This window comes from Nansenia antarctica (genome assembly GCF_963989245.1).
Source record: "Nansenia antarctica genome assembly, chromosome: 8".
Classification (NCBI taxonomy): Eukaryota; Metazoa; Chordata; class Actinopteri; order Argentiniformes; family Microstomatidae; genus Nansenia; species Nansenia antarctica.
In genome coordinates, this window is record NC_137678.1 from 14,518,450 (window position 1) to 14,532,138 (window position 13,689).

Consider the following 13,689-nt stretch of genomic DNA (forward strand, 5'->3'; position numbering starts at 1 on the left):
CACTACCCGCCACCATTGTAAAAATTCCTGGAGGAAACACTGTACCGTACATATATGGTAAGTTTTAAGTAAATTGTGGTTTTCAAAGTAGGTAAGCTAGCTAGCCGGCTAGTAAGCAAGTCCAGTTTAGCTACTAGCCAGACACGATACATGTCTTAACGAACTAAATCGTTCTGTGGCAAATCAGCGACATTGAATGCGAGATTGTGCTGTCTCAAAATCCGTGAGACGCGGCGAGCTAACGACGCTAGCCTTCTCCACCCCATCTACCTAACGACGCTAGCCTTCTCCACCCCATCTACCTGTCTACCTAACGACGCTAGCCTTCTCCACCCCATCCTAACGACGCTAGCCTTCTCCTATTGGTAGAGGTCTGGGGTTGCTAGGCAAAGGAGTAACAACAACTGAAAAGAGCTCCCAACTTAAATTACATAAACACTTTTAAAAGTCTTACCTTAAGATCAACTAAGACAAAACAAAAAGTCACCAACTAAATAGGATTACCCATGATCAAGCTGGACAATGTTAAAGACAGTAAGGAGAACTAGAAACATTGTTATCTACTGTTTTAACTAACTGAGCCTGCAACCTCAAGAAGATGGCGGCGCTACGCCCGAGACCAGCCGGCCACTTTCTACCTGTCATGGTATTTGTTTTTTACTGTTCGTTTTACTACGTTTTACGTAGTTGACTTGGAAACTGTTGACATTCAGGCTCTGAGTCAAAAATATCCTGAAATATAGATAGGATTCAGATAGGAAAGAGTTCTAAATGGATTGACTTCTATAGCGCCTTATTCCAAAGCACTTTACAATGGCATCTCATTCACCCATTCACCTACCAATGGTGGCAAGCTACCATGCAAGGCCCGCCGGGTTGTCTAGGTTGATGGGTGGTGTTATGGCCAATTTTACTTTAGGCTTTATTTTGGATGATTTGTGTTTAATGTTTTGAGTTATATTTATATTTCATGATTAATGTTTATTTTATGTTTTTGGTTATTCATGTAAAGAATAGCGTTATGTTTTTGGTTATAGAAGTATTAATGTTTTAGTCGTAATTGAGTGTCACGTGGTCAGGTGGCCCAGGTGTATTTATGGAGTCAATTAGCAGCACCTGGGTGGATGGAAATAAGTTAGACTGGCAACAACATTATTTTGACCACGACCACGATCACTCCTTTCTGTAATTACATAATTTACCGTTCGCTTTAAGACTTTTCGTTTCGTTTGAATACTTTGGATTACTTTTGGACAATAAATATTTTACATTTTTACAACTTACAAGGAAAGCGTGGCGTGCGTGATTATCCAGCCCAGACTATTACTGTTTTCATTCGCATGGTGGAATTGGCGGCTACATTAAGTCAAAATAACGATATGGATAATGGAAGTCGGAACATGGATCATTATATTCTAAAAGGAATGGATTTGAAGAACAAAAGTTGGATCATTTGATTACTCGTTGGACCACGTTTTGAAAAGGACAACTATTTGAAAGATCAAACCTTGGGGAATTCGTGAGTAGCAGTGTTGATTGAACGTAGGAACTAGAACTGTAATATACGAGCCGCAGCGCTCGGTTAAGACTGCTGTACCTGTGATAACAAGCCTTTGCGCTTGTCAATGAACTGCCGCGCTCCAATGAATGAATGAATGAACACATATTTTGAAACCCCTGTGAATTGTTTGCATTGTTGCCTGTGTAAAAGCACAACTGTATTGACTCTGTTGAACGACCTTTTAACCATTTAATATGGAGAATAAAGGAGACGAGGAGATGATTGCGAGGGAAAAACAACTCTATCAATTAATCGCATCACGTAGAGGGAAACTGGGTGTCCTCACTCGCAAGTGTAATGAAATAAACGCGCTTATGGAGGCTGGAGACACAAATGATGAAGTAATTAAGCAAGTTGTTGTTTTTAACCAATACTTGGCACAATTCATGGAGTTGCAAACAAATGTTCAGATGTTATTCATTGATGAGTATGAACGAGAAAATGATCACAATGACTGGTATGAACCGAAATTGGTTGGTTTTAAAAGCTTTTTGGACGGGGTTGAATTTTGGTTAAAGTGTGATGAAATGGAAAAGGGTAAAGTTGTGGCTGATGAAGTGTACACATTGGACAATGATTTGCATGGAAAGGGTGTGGGATCTGTTGAGCCATGTGACAGCGTGTCACAAACCGGAAAAGCGCACAGCAAAGCCTCAAGTCGCAGCAGTGCTGCGTTCAGCTCCTTATCCAATGCGCAAGTTCAACGCGCTGTGCTCAAAGCGCGACTGAGTACCTTGGATGAACAACTGGATTTGGACATGGAAGAGACACTAATGAAAGCTAAGAGAGAAACGGAAGAGACACAAATGAAAGCTAAGAGAGAAAAGCTTAACATTCGAACTAAATTAGCTGTTGCAGAGGCCACAATAAAGGCCCTCACAGAGACCCATTCACAAGTTTCATCCACGGCCATGGATAAGCCTGCTGACCTTAGTCGTCCTACAGCAGACAAAACCTGCACGGAATATATTCACCAATCCTGTCAGAAGGCATGACCATATACCTCAAACATTTAATCATTGACCACCATCGACTCTTCAAGCAGTTATTTCCTTCAATCAATCTCTTACCAAAGCAACACTTCATGCTACATTATCCTCGCAATATAAGGAACATCGGCCCAATTCTGCACATGTGGTGCATGCGTTATGAAGCCAAACATTTCTTTAAGAGACAATTAAAAAGCTTTAAAAACATTACCGTATTTTCCGCACTATAAGGCGCACTTAAAAGCCTTTAATTTAAAAAAATAAAAACGACAGTGCGCCTTATAATCCAGAGCGCCTTATATATGGATCAATTGGTTAATTGGTTGATCCATACTGGTTGTACACGGCGCTCAAGGCGCTCTGTCAAAATGTTTCAGTACGACTGGTAAACTACAAAGCCGCACCGCTTGCAGCATTACGGTAGTCAGTAAACACCGGTACTGTGCTTACTCAGTCCCACACCACTTGTGTGTGTATAAAGACCCCAAGTAAAGAAGACTAAACAGAGTTTCCGAGGGAACAAAGCGAGATGGCCACAGTTAGAGGGCAAACTCGAACAGCGGGTTGTTGAACAGAGAGCAGCAAGTAGAAGCGTCTCTACAGTCACTATTCGAATGAAGGCAACAGCGCTAGCACGGGACATGAACATCGATGAATTTCGAGGCGGTCCTTCTTGGTGCTTTCAACTTGAAGTTTTAAAGTACCCACTCGATATAATAAACAACAGTGTAACGATCACTAAACACTTATAATTTGTGTATTGGATTCATTATTCTCGTTTGCCGGAGGCTACCGGTAAGGGAGGGTTGACTTGTAAACATACTTTCGTTTTAGCTCGTGTTCAAAAGCAAGAACTGTGTGTTCATCTATTTGTGTAGTTATGTGTTTTTAGCATGTCGATGTTCTCCCAGTATGTTGTCATGTTATTAAAATACAGTTGAGACCTTCGTAGCGATGTGTTTTGTTAGCAGCGTTCGTAGCTGTGGCTGCGTTCAGAGTCACTTTTCTCCCATTCAGTGTTTGAGGTGAACCAACATTCAAATACGCCTGTCGTGTTCAATCTTTCTCTGATTTGAATGTATGACACATCATTTGAAAGCTTACAATCTGTAGTTTAAGCATGTGTAAAAACTGAAAAATTACGTTGCACATTTCACCAGGAGCTGTCACATATTGGTTATAATTGTATAGCCTATTGGTTGTTTTCTGGTGTTGTTTTCTTGTTTTGCTCTGTTTGTAGTCTACTTGATGTATTTTTATCAGCTGTTAAATCACCACAGCGGTTAATCCACTAATAGAGATAATACCAGATTGAAAATGCTTGTAGCTAACTACTCTATATCTCGTGGTCGCAGCTATTGCGAATTGCTATTCACGCGAGTCAGCTGTGAATCACCACAGGTCCTTGACGCTTGTTGCAAAAATGGATGACGAACGGCTGATACTTGAGGTGGAAGAATATATATTTTTGACGTTGACTGTGACAACGCTCAGGTGGAGCATGGACAACGGGAAGTTGACACAACACCGATGGAGAGGTGACGCAACGCAGTAGGTGGAGCTTGGGCGTAACGCAACCCCAGTCAAACGTTTGACTGCAGTATATTCTATTCTATGCGCCTTATAATCCGGTGCGCCCTGTATATGAAAACAGTTCTAAAATAGGCCATTCATTGAAGGTGCGCCTTATAATCCGGTGCGCCTTATAGTGCGGAAAATACGGTACACTGACATTGGCCAAAAAACGTTGCGAAGTCGTCATAAAACAGCTGAATCTGCAAGGCATCTTTTTCTACAGAAAATAGGGGACTTTCTTTCAAATAGGTGGCATCTCTTAAATCTGCATACACACCTTCCTTGTGAATGTGCCTGGGCTTGAACATGTCTGCAAGTTCTGGGTTTTGAAAAATGTTCTTCAGTGTTTCCAAAATGGGAACATATACGACAGCAACGTAGAGCCGAAAGGGCGAAACACCGGGCGCTAAGTGTTCCATGAACTGTGGATATTACTGTGTTGAGTTATTATTCACACATTATATTAATTATATTATATTTCACTTCTTCCAGGCAAGTAACCGTGAACTGATCATATATGCCTAGTAAGCATATTTGAACTTGTTAACTTAAACAAACAAAACACTGCATAATGGAGGCGAAATTCAAGCACTAATGAAACAACCTTGCCCTAACTTCAGCAACACGAGGACTCTCTTTGACTTTACCAACATCAATGTTATACACAGTGGTCTGGATGAACAGGTACATGTTGTGGAGCATGGTGTTGTATGATGTGCCAAACACAAAATGTGCCTTGAATAGTTAATCAAAAGCACCAAGAGAAGAGGTTGACCTGCAAAGGATGGCATTCTTGTCGAGAATGATGAAGAACTCCTAAATTTCGTTGTTTGGTACCTGTACTGTAGCAATGACAATAAAGTCCATTCGAACTGGTGGATTGCATTCTACTTAACGCCAACAGCCAGGAGATAGGGTTGAGTGCTCGTAGTGATGGCATCGAGATTCTCTTGGATGCTTGTTCCAGTCTGAGAAGACAAATACACATGGAGTGACGATTAGTATTACGTGGTTGTAATATTTGAAACAAAAAATAATTCTCATCATTAAAAAAAAAACATCATTTAAAAATAATAATAATAAATATATATACACACAAACCTTCTTGAAGACCACAAGATGCTTCTCCGCTTGGGAGGCCGACACCTTCCCTGGTCTCTTCAGATCCTGAGCAGTCGGTGGAATCAGGTGTGACAGCAGTAAAATTGATGAGGTCACTGTCCCAACCTGCAACACAGAATTGCACTTGACTTGCACTGTCAGCAGCATTTTTACAAAATACAGAAAAGATAGCATTTCTATATAATCACAAGAAGCTCTCCCACTACAAATCCTTATAGCTGAGCCAAAGACTTCAGTGCGTTTGAGTCCTTGTTCAATATACAGAACCAGTCAAAAGTTTGGATGCACATTAGAAATGAGAATTAGTATTATGTTGATATATGTTTAGACATACATACATTATGGGCCCTCATTTATTGACGGGCAATGCCTTAACCCAAACGCAGTCAATAAATTAGGGCCCGATGTCGATACAAGTCTATGAGTGCCATACAACATCAGTATCCTTACAGCTTACCAAAGTCAAAATCCGCTTCAGTGCCATCCTCAGGAGGATCAGCAGCCAGCAGGAGTTCTTCAAGTTCACTGATGGATGGGAGCTTTCTGCATTGTTGGATAATCTTTTTCTTGAATGTGGTCGTCCACCTCTCCAGAAACTTGCCTGATGCATCCTCTCCAAACATCAGAAGGAAATCCTGTTCAACCTGGGGTGAAGGTATTGGGGGACAATCTCAGAATTTTACAGCCAACCAAAGTTAATAGGTGCTAGTTATTCATGCATCACTACAATACCCATCTACTATTCAAAACTACTCAATAATGGTCATAATCAGGGGTGCACATAACTGGTGCGCCAGTGCGCATGCGTCGCCAAAATGCATGTTGCGCGGAGGATCAGCGGCATGAACGCGCTCTTGCGCACCAACAGCTGGAAGCGCTGGGAGAGGAATTGACTTCCTCAAAACTCCTACTGCTAACTGCTGACTGCCCGTTAATACCAATACCATATCCTTTCATGACCACAATGTACCCACCGACGACGACCACGGCGACTCCCCTCACGAAAACATTCGGAAAGTATCGTAACTTGTACTTTCATTCCGCGTATCGCGCATCGCACGGTTATCACGCCGACACGTGAAAATTCAGTCCCGAACGACTCGTCGCTAAAAGGAAAAACAACACCAAGGCACTTCACGTTTCTTTTCTCTGAAGCTTTCAAACGTTCAGACGTTTGTTTTACAGCTTCATTATCGCACCTCGACCCCTGACCCAGGGAATATGGTTGGGAATTATATTAGAAGAAAAAAAAAAAAGACTTTGTTGCACAATCAAAATAATGAGCTATTTAAAGTGATAGCCTACAACATCCTCTACCATGGTTGAAATTGAGGACAGTATTAACAACAGTCAAGAGAGCAGTGATGATGATGATTAAGCTTGTAGCATAAGTAAATGCTTAGGCTGTAACTTTTTGTTGAAAGTTGATTTCAGTGTTTACAGAACAGAGCAGTGCTTAAAGAGATATCAGTTGATTTCATTGTATTTAAAGAACAGACATTCAGTTAGTGCTTAAAGAGATGTCAGTTGATTTCATTGTGTTTAAAGGAGTCTGACAGACTTTCATGCTTAAAGAGCAGTCATTTGATTTTTCATTTGTTTCTTTTGTTTTGCACACAATCATTTGTTCGTTCATCTTATTTTTGAATAAATGTCGTTTTGCTAATATAAGTTATCCATGTATCCCTTTTTTATCCATCCTGTGGGACGGGTCGTGACTCGTGAGCTCGGGGAGCACCAAGCAGCATCCCTAGGTGCTCCTCTGAGCACTGGCCCCAAAAAGTTATGTGCACCCCTGGTCATAATGCTGTCAAAATAATGACATAATTACCAAGCCTTTGACATCCCTGAAGCGTGGAAATTCTGAAAGTATGTCGCTTGACTGCTGGGGATTAAGGACCAAGTTGCGGCGATAGGCAAATGTCACCTTCATCTTCTTCTTGACCATGTCCTCATCAGCTGCATGTCTCATTAGTGCGATTGCTTCTTTGCACTGATCTTCGCTCAGGGCAGTCTCTGGTACATATTGTGACTCTCGTCTGTCAGTTGGTCCTCCAGAAATGTTGTTACCAAATGGTCTTTCTGCTGAAGCTACACAATATGGGAAAATACCTGCTCAATACTGATGACAAATATGTACATTTTAAAACACTTTCAGCAACTTGGATTTGACCCAACTTTAGAATTTGTATTTATTTATGTTATTATTGGCTGGACAAACATTATGTGCAAAAAATCTTGTAACGGTTTTGTTCCATACATTTTTACAATATAATTACAGTTACCTCCAAATGAAGCTCGTCTGTCTTTAGCAGTGCTTCTCTGAACAGTTTTGATCCTCCAGGCCAGGTATCCAGTGCCACTCTCGCCATCATAATAATGCTCCTTGGAGGATACCAGAAACAGACAATTCTTCATTAATAACATTTAAAAGTGGAAAGTGGAAAACAACCTCCTCTGGCAGGATTCAAAATGTTTCAAGATAGCATTTAACATTACCACAACAATCACGGTGTGCAACTCACATAGCCATTCTTCGAATATGGGTCACTGAGGTAAGGGAATAAGGTCACAATTCCTCTGGCATACTTTTCTTTCAACTGTCTGGGTGGTGATGTACTACAATATTGAAGAAGAAATGATTTATTAGTCATATTCCCTGGATTTAACTTCAAATTAATCTGAAAACTAGATTGAGAACACAAGAGTCAACTAAAAACAATTAGCAAATTACCCATTCTTCTCTATCATGTCAGCTGACAGTATGTTCACCATTTTCCTTCTGGTTTCATCCACCAAGGACTTGGTTCGATTGTATTCATTCATTATACGCTCCCCACCAGGTTTCTTGGTAAGAATGGATTCCACCAACTTAACACAATGCAAAACAATTCATCACATTATATATCCACTGCAATTCAAAGTTCACATAACTGCTGAAAATAAAGTAATATCATGACTTGAACGTTGTCTTCATGTAATGTAACATCTCCATTTATGCCTAAAATGAACTGATTCAAGAACAGATTCAGAAGTGTCACAAGAAACAACTGGTGTTTTTGTGTGTCAACTCTTACTTGCTTAGCTTCTGCATCCAGCCTCTGGCGTTTTCTGGCAGGGCTATCTGAAATGATGGTTGTATCCTGAGAGTCTGAGGTATCGAGGGATGACTGTTGGGACAGCTCAGGAGAACCAGAACCTGACAATACTTGAACAAGTAGGAGGAAGAAAAAAAACTACATTATACACAGTTCCCTCATGCACCCATCCAATGTCTTGTTGTTGTTTATATTGTCTTGCTGTTGTGTCGCACTAGACCTGGGGCTGCATCTAAATTTCGTTGTACTTGTACAATGACAATAAAGATCATTTCATTTTTCATTTCAATGAACAATGTAAGCTTCAAATGACAAAAAACTAAATGATCCATTAAATAACAGATAACAAATTTAACTGAAACAAACCTGTGTCATATTTGATGGTTAGCACACCAGTTGAAGGATCATTTAGGCCTACTATATCCTCAAAAACATCGTCATCCAACTCAGTCCCAGAACTGTCAATAATTGTCACACCTTCTGTTACAGCTGGGACACCAAACTTTGCAAATGCTAGGAAACAGGCACAAAAGCTTGTATGATTTCACATAGTCAACTACTCAAATATTCACCCCTCAATTTCCAAGTATTCCAGTATATCATATTTAAATAGCTCAATTCAGTTACTATTAGCACCTAAAGCTTTTTGTTGCACATGTCAATTTCTTACCTGCAATCAAAAAATCTGTCAGCTTTGGCTCTGTTATTCTAACAAATGTTTGGACATCACCCAGTTTTACTTTAACACTAGGGAATCCGTGAGGTGTTAAACAGCACCAGTGAGTACAAAAAAAATTCTACCTTTGCACTCGATCACATTTCAGGACCCTCCTTTCATGACTTTTCCTAGATATGTGCGTTCTACCACCCAGCATCTTTACATTTTCAAAATCGAGTTAGTATAAAGCGTTTTAGCAGGATTTCTGTGTGTGTCTGTGTATTTGGCCTGGTATTATTTTTCTCCACGGCTGCCATTCTCTTTTATATCAGCAGAGGGAGCAAGGACACACACACACACACACAAGGGGACACACACAAGGGGCTTCAGTGGATAAGACTGATATTTGTAAACATATATAGGCTAAATAAAGCAATAGGGATACATAAGATATGTATACAGTTATGAAAATTATAAACTGTACAGTATGTCTCCCAATCCCTTCAGACGTTTGAAGTGCTGCCTGTCTATAGTGCTGCCTGTACTCATCAACGTATATTATAAAAATATATATATTTATAATATTGTATATAATGTCTTTTTTGTATATCACTGTAGACCAGTCTCACTCACATATACACAACACATAACACAACACTGTTGTGTATAATAATAATAACTGTAATACACAACAGGCAAGATGGTTGTAGCCTACATAGATATATACACAGATTAATATTTGTACACTCGTTTTCGAACATTAGATAGTTGATTTTGGCAACATTGTAGTAGCCAATTGCAGAGTGTATTAATAATTTTGTTTGTTTCAATCCTCAGTGTGTTCATTTTATAGTGTGCAGTGAACAAAAAATTGATAATAATCGTTTTCGAACATTATACTACATTACCCATGCTGCTTAGCGGTGATGTCAAATGATGTCACGATGATAATGCCTGTTGCAACACTGCGTTACCACAATCATCCACAGAACGCTGCCACCCCCCACAGCGGGAACACGGATGACCACGGCAACACAATGCTGCAACACCCATCACCTTCCTTTTCAATAATGGCAATCAACCATCATTCAGACATATACATATCTTATGCATCCCCACCGCCATGCCACAAACATGAGTCCCACGCAGCGCCGAAGCCCGAACCCGAGCACAACGTGTGCCCCCCCCCGACGGTGTGCTGGGGGTGCTGTGGCAAAGCACGCTGAGCGCTCCGGCGACCTCCTATTCACTTTTTAATATATATTTTTTATATATTGGTATAACATTTGTTACCATACTTTTTACTTGCAAGAATTGACGTGAACATTGCAAGTAAATTAAAATGTTGCTTGAATTATCTGTCTTTCTGTGTTCGTTTGTAGTACACATATGCCTTTTTGATCATTTCCACTCATCTTCAAAAATTCCCAGAATATTCTGTTCTATGAATATGTAAACACTGATTGATTCTATCTTCTTCCTAGCATGTTCAATGAACACTTCAATGTTGGTCATTTTCATCAAAAAACTACTTTTCAGACAAAAAACTGAGAAATCCCAATCTGAACCAATCTCCAATCTAGGTCTGAGCGAAAACTATGTTATAAAACTAAGTTGTGCAGCAAACTCTTGGCTATATGTACTGTTGACAAAATACAATGTTAACACTCGCACATGGCCGGTGACGTTAGCCCTTTGGAAACCAGTATTTTAAGATATAAGATCAGCTGGAGTGTACGGTGAACAACAATATAAAGTTATTCTAAAATGCTGCTTCTATTGAAATGCCAAAGTATCCGTTTAATAGGTGATTAGGAGACACTTACCGACCGTAGCTGTTTCACAGTGAAATGGCGACTGTGGAAATGCTGCTCGGCTTGAAGAAACCAGGTGGGACTGATTGAACAATGATGGGCGGGGCTTTCCAGAGTACGTCACCGTGTCAATCAACTCCGCACTTCCCCCCACGCTCCGCGGCCCTTCCTCCTCTCTGGTCATTTCGCCGCCATTTTAGATGTTTATTTCGCGCTGTGGTGGCTACATTAGCCTCCTCCTGTGCATTGACTTGCATGTTAACGGTCTCCGACTGCCGAACAGACTGTATGGTACGATCCGGTCCCGAATGTTCTCATCCCTTACTTCGCCGAACTCAGTGTTCTGATAAAATAAAGATATATAAATTATTAGATCATAAAAAAGCTCTGATAAATGTCTCTGCCTGCTCCCCATTCCGCTGCACTCTCTGGTAAAAAAAAAAAAAAAACGGCCGCTCGTGGATATAGTTCCGTCTTGGGAAAAAGTACTCATCAAATGTTGTCATCACAACGTTGTAACTATTCGCATGAACTCCCCATTGTATCAAGGAACATACTTGTTGTTGACGGTGTGGAAGCCATGCTTGCTAACTGTCTCTCTGGTAATCAAGACACAGGACTGCTCGCATCGGTTAATATTCCGGAAAGAGAAAGATTTACTTCTTCTTCTTCTTCTTCTTTTTTCAATTGGCGGTTGACAACCAAATGGTGTATTACCGCCACCGCTGGACTGGAGTGTGACACAGGACTTGCTTCTTAACTTTACTAACTTAAATTCTTTTTAAAAGCCCTGTTTCCCTTAAAAAGAAAAACAACAACTTTAAAATCTTCCCTTCCCTTCTCTGTAAAATATATTTCATCTCAAATACTTCTTTATTTTCCTCCACCTGAGCAATAAACCTACGCCTTTCGTTATGGTACTTTTGGCAGTGTATTAAAACATGTTCCACTGTTTCTGGTCTATTCCATAGACACTGCTCACAGTTGCCATCTGCATGCTTGTTTATTAAAAACAGGGTACTATTTAAATTGGTATGTCCAATCCTTAACCTGGCCAGCACCACCTCTTCACGCCTGGACCTGCATGTACTATTATCCACCCTCACTTTTGGTTGAAAATAAAAGAGGTGTCTCCCAGAGGTCCCACTGTTCCAAATATACTGCCATTTCTCATACGATTTTGCCTTTATAATACTTTTTACCTCTGCCTTACTGTATTTAATTTCCACCTCCACTCTCTCTTTTTCTACTGCTTTCTTGGCATAGGTGTCAGCCAACTCATTTCCCTCCACCCCTATGTGAGCTGGCACCCACATGAAAGAAAATTTAAAACCTGCCTTTAACATCCCACTTGCTAATTGTAAAATTTCTAAAATAATATCCATCCTGGATGCTGAGTATGCATTTTGCATACTTAAAAGAGCAGAGCTGGAGTCAGATGCTATTACTGCTTGCCTGTTACACCCAACACTTTCAACCCATAACAGGGCAAACCATATGGCTAAAAGTTCTGCTGTGTAAACCGCCAAATTATCGGTCAGCCTCTTTGTTATAGCCAGACCCATTTCCGGTATCACATGAGCTACTCCCACCCTCCCATCACTCCTTTTTGATGCATCTGTAAATATAATCAACCTCTGATTATACTGTTCCCTAATGTATCTCTGTACCCTCCATTTATCTACTCCCCCTTCCTGTTTTGCTTCAAGCAGTCCTAAATCTACTGTCACCTCTTCAAATGTCCAGGGGGGGACTGCAGGGAATGCCACCGTGGGGCTGATATTAAAATTGCTTATGCTCATATTTACTACTTTATGTTGGATTGTCCACCCAAAGCTTTTCCCTCCCTCATACAGCCTCTCTTGGCAATCCCTCAGGACTGGCTGTGCAATATGGTCCCCACTGTGTCCCTTGAGGTTAGCCCAATATACCAGAGCAAGCTGGTCTCTTCTCAAATGCAAAGGCATCTCGCCCACCTCTACCTGGATTGCTGCTATCGGAGAAGTTTTAGCTAAACCACTACAAATGCGCAGAGCTTGATTGTGCAACATATCAAGTTTCCTTAATGTGGATTTAGACGCTGACACATAAACCACACAGCCATAATCAAATACTGATCTCATCATGCCAGTGTAGATTGCTCTCAATGCAGACCCAGACGCACCCCACTCAACTCCACACAAGCACCTCATTATATTTAAAACTTTCTTGCATTTAGCCTCCATCTCCTGTATGTGGAAGGCCCAAGTTAACCTCTTATCAAACCACATCCCGAGGTATTTAAAAACCTCAACTCTTTCCAACTCTCTGCCTGCCAACTGAATTTTAAATTCAGGACCAATGTTCCCCCTTGAGAAAAACATAACCTTGGTCTTCTCTACCGAAATCCTAAATCCCCACTGTACAGCCCATTGCTGGACTTCATTAACTGCATTCTGCATTTTCTTAACAATAAAACCTACATTCCTCCCCTTCTTCCACATAGCACCATCATCAGCAAACAAAGCCACTCCGTCAGTTCCCTGTACATTTGTAAAAATATGATCTATCATAATATCGAACAATAAGGGGCTTACAATGCTTCCCTGGGGGGTTCCATTCTCTGCTATATATCTAGCACTGACCTCCCCATCAATTTTAACCCTCAGGCTCCTTTCATACAAAAAATCCTTAATCCACCTGAACATTCTGCCCCCAACCCCCATTTCCTGCAGTTTTATCAACAGGCCCTTTGTCCACATCATATCATATGCTTTCTCAATATCAAAAAAGACTGCTACCACTACCTCTTTGTTTACTTGAGCTCTTCTAATGTCATCCTCCAAGCATATAACTGGGTCCATAGTACCTCTCCCTCTTCTAAATCCACTCT